Source organism: Electrophorus electricus, chromosome 2 (assembly GCF_013358815.1).
Source record: "Electrophorus electricus isolate fEleEle1 chromosome 2, fEleEle1.pri, whole genome shotgun sequence".
NCBI lineage: Eukaryota > Metazoa > Chordata > Actinopteri > Gymnotiformes > Gymnotidae > Electrophorus > Electrophorus electricus.
Window position 1 is genome coordinate 3,160,905 of NC_049536.1, and position 4,377 is coordinate 3,165,281.

General features: G+C 43.4%; 1 long non-coding RNA gene across 1 annotated transcript; it reads right to left on the reverse strand.

Moving 5' to 3' along the window:
* Window positions 1-2,200: 2,200 nt before the first annotated feature.
* On the reverse strand, window positions 2,201-3,948 carry LOC113580569. The gene is made up of 2 exons (XR_003410976.2): window positions 3,459-3,948; window positions 2,201-2,886 (listed from the first exon to the last, which is right to left on the reverse strand). It is a non-coding gene; the product is annotated as an uncharacterized LOC113580569 (long non-coding RNA).
* Window positions 3,949-4,377: the final 429 nt, after the last annotated feature.

Here is a 4,377-nt window from a genome sequence, read left to right on the forward strand (position 1 = left end):
GAGGCTATGTGTACTGGGAGCTGTAAGAGTGAGGCTATGTGTACTGGGAGCTATAAGAGTGAGGCTATGTGTACTGGGAGCTGTAAGAGTGAGGCTATGTGTACGGGGAGCTGTAAGAGTGAGGCTATGTGTACGGGGAGCTGTAAGAGTGAGGCTATGTGTACTGGGAGCTATAAGAGTGAGGCTATGTGTACTGGAAGGTCTGTGTTAGACATGCAGTAATGTGCAGAATCTCACAAGCCTTCCTTTAATGAAGGGCTTGTCTGTCAGCAGCACAGTGTTGGTACACACGGAAATGTCTCTTATTCTACAAAAACACATTTTAATGACGATCATCTGGCTGAATATGAAGACCATACAGGGCAATTGCTATTGCTACTAAGTTGAAGGTTTTTATTTTGTTGTTCATATATGTAAGTGGTAAGACAAAATCTATACAAATACAGTATCAGGAAGGTACTGTAAAAGTGTCCATATATTAAATGAAGTCATTTACACATTGCCTTTGTAAGCAGTAGAGTGAAGGTGATTAGAAAGGTGATTATATGTATATATATACAAATAATCACCTTCATCCGAGTGTATGCAGAGGGGTAACACACCATTAACTCTTATCTCCGATCACTGTGTCAGAGTGAGATTGTCCCTACTACTAAACACTAGACATTTGACGTTTGATGAAGTTTTACTCCAAGCAAACAACTAGGACCAATCAGTCATATTTCCACATTGACTTATCTTTCAATAAAACCTGGTAAGTCATAGGAACATGATGTTAAAGTATTGCCACTGCACCTATGACACTGCCACACACACACATGCTCACACACTCACATATCAGCTTACATGCTAGCATGCCACTCCAGGCATACATTACACATGTGCGCACACTCGCACCCACCAGCGCTCGCCTACGCACACACGCTTTCCTGTGTTATTTCCGTGCTCATCACAATTTCACACATCTTTTTCAGAGTGGCCGGATAATCCCTGTGCGGCGAGCGCTTGTGGGATGGCGGAACAGCGGAATGCCAGCATGGCTGACTCAGGCCCCAGTCTCAGCTCGCGTTCCACTAAAACGCAGGAATGCACGTCTCCGCACTATAAATAAAAGACCAGAATCCGGCAATTCTGCAGGTAACAGGTTGAAAGTTTAAGCCAGTTTAACTGTCCATGAAGTATGTGGGCCTACTTGTAAGATACTCATACTATGCTCAATAAAAAGGATCTCGTTGCCAGTGAACATCCAGGTGGCAATATCTCATTTAGAACTGACAGACTTTAAGTGTCTACCATGTATTAGGTACAATCCGCACAATGTCTCAGTGAAAGTCTATAATCTAATGAAGCTGCAACACTACAAAACTACTGCCCTTAGTTTCATTATGAGAGAATGCCATGTTGTAGCGCCATACGGCGTGCCAGCGTGACTGAGCCTTGACTCAGACGCTGAGCTCAGAGAGCGGGAGATGGGAGAGAGCACTCTCCTGGCACCTTCCAGAACAGTCCATGAGCAACTCACCTCCTAAATTTACAGCCCACTTCCATAACTCTGATTCAGCTGAAATAAATAACCTCACATGTGGAAATAAATGCTCTTGTATGTGCTGGTAGCATCACTATGCCCATTAAATAAAATGTGTGAATTGCGCTGTGTGTACGCTGCAGGGAAAAGTCCTACTCGTCTGTCATCCACACTGGATGTGACTGGTCTCATACTCTGTGCATAGTATCACTGCTTGTTAAAGCACGGATTACCTCACTCGATTTTGCGCGGTGAGGAAACTGGCTTGTTCAACAGAGACATTCTTTCTACTTTAGTCCTCAAACTGCAGTGAGCCCGCCCTCAGAAGGGAGCACCGGGTATGTCTCCAAATGGAACAATTCTCCCGACAAAGGTCTTCTTTTGTAGTTTTTTGTCGTTCATTCAGGGAAAGCATATTCATCCCCTTGCAGTCACTGGGTGCATTTCATGTGCTTGAATGTGAAGTCAAATGTAAGAAGTTAAAATACTATCACTGAAAATAACAGTGTTATTAGTCACTATATAGAGAAGCAATACATTCCAATCATTCATCTGATGACATACACTTTGAGCATTCACGCTCATCTGTTTAGGTTTAGTGTTATTATTCAGTAAATATTTATCTATTGTATTATTTAGTAATATTGATCAATGAGAATGGTTGGAGTCAAAGTGTAAAGGTTCAAATGATTTACTTTCAAAAACAGTAGCTGTATCTCAATGAACATTGTGTGACTAGCACATATCACTGGAGGCTGTCTTACTGGTTCTCCTTCTGCTTATCGTAAGATCTCAACTGTCTACCTCACCTGCTAAATTGCTAAATTGGCCAAAATGTTGAAAATTTATGGGTCAGATAAAAGCGGTTCATAATGCAAGCACATTTACTTAAATGAAACAAAAATTATCTATTTTTTGCTCGTTAATATTACATGTAGCTTGTATAATAAAATGGAAAATAAATGTACAGTAAATATAAGAATGTAGTAAGGTATAAGGAATATCTACGTAAATGAATCCTGGTGTTTACACGGCTATGCTTATCCCCAAAAATGTTCTGTCAGGGCAGGGGTTGAGGGTCATGAGTAGGGTCTACATGAATAAACAACACCGAGCAGCTCACAAGGAGTGTCCGTGTCAGGTAGGGTCTGTTGGGACGAACCATTATTTATGAAGGCCAGCCGGCCCCTGGGCCACAGTTGCTGTAGGCAACGGGGGGTTTGCCTCTAGAATGGCTCTGGGGTGGTGGGGGGTGGATAAAAAGTTGGTCATCAGGTCAAGAACCGAAGGGAGCGTGCAGAGAACAGGTGGGCCATTCAGGGACTTCTGGAACAGCCGAGGACTTCCCACACCTGCCCCGCCTGTCAATCAGCAGAGAGAGAGAGAGTTTCTATCAGAATGTTTCTTCTGAGATGAGGAGACTAAAGAACACTGTCATAGCACTCTTCAGGCCTGCAGGGATGTTTCAGCCTGGCCTATATCTCCTTTGCAATGGGTATCTTTACTGGAGAGCCTGACTAATGACCTGTCTCTTGATTTACTGAAGTGAAAACTAAACCCTTCATCTATTTTTACAGCTTGTGCTGCCTGGTCTTGTTGCTGATATATTAGCAGTACACAGAAAGCATATGTTTTAACATGAATTACGTTAATACGTTCATATTTACATATCACCGGTTGATTTTATAGTGGTGTCATTGTTGGTCCTCTGCGATGATGGAGATTGAAATAAAAAATAAGGTGACTAGTAAGTATGTATATCATTCATGACTCAGATGAACCTTAGTGTTGAGAAAAGCAGCTATCAGAGGTCTTTAGCTGCACCTGATATAATCAACATTTGATAAGGTGAAAACAATAAAAAAAAAAAAAAGCAAACAAACTAGACCGTGACATGACCACATTGCTAACTACATCATCAAACTAAACATACTATTCAAACCAACAGCCAATGACATTTTGAACCGCTCGCATGTAGTTCACACAGTCTCAATCACTTCCTTCATTGGAAAGTCCCTCCGAAACGAAGCACGGTCCAAACTAAACCACTGGTCCGAGGCGTCCTGATGTCCGAGGCAGGCACAGGTTCTCTGGCCCTTCCACGTCCCCCTCCTTCTATTGCAAGTGTAATCATCCATGCTCTATCCTTGCGTTCATCGGCGTATGTTTGTGAAGGGCTTGTGGCAGCAGGCGTCCTCCTGCACACTGCAGGCCATGGCTCGTGTTCCCCAGGGTGCCATGGGGCCAGTGGCCTGGCTGTGCCCACTCTGGCTCTTATAGCGTGCCGCCGGGCCGGGCGGCTGGGCTGGTGAGCCGTGCAAACAGCAGGTGCAGCTTAGGGAAGGGCCTTCTCCTGCGCTGGGTATGAGGGGAAGCGCAACTGTCTCGCTGAATGGACACACACACACACACACACACACACACACACACGCACACACACATACTGCCACAGTACAAATCCACAGAGAGACAGACCCAGACAGAGACAAACACATTTAGGACTTACATACAGTATACCGGCATGCAGATGTACAGAAATGCATCTAGATTATCATAAATGTATAAAGGTATTATTCTTTCAGAATAGGGAATGTTAGGATTTTAATAATGCTACATGTGTGTATATACTCCTCATATTTAAAAAAATATCCATATTTCCAATTCATAAAGTTTTTATCTATAGGTGTTAAAATCTTTGACAGTGTATGTGCAGTTGTGCAGGGCGAAGGTATTCAACAGGCCTCTAGAGGGCACTGTTCTTTCTACATGCCTGCTGGTCTCATGTGAATGTATGTTTTGAAGGCCATGAGGGACTTTGGGACTCTCCAATTGCAGGCAGTCAGACTGGCTGG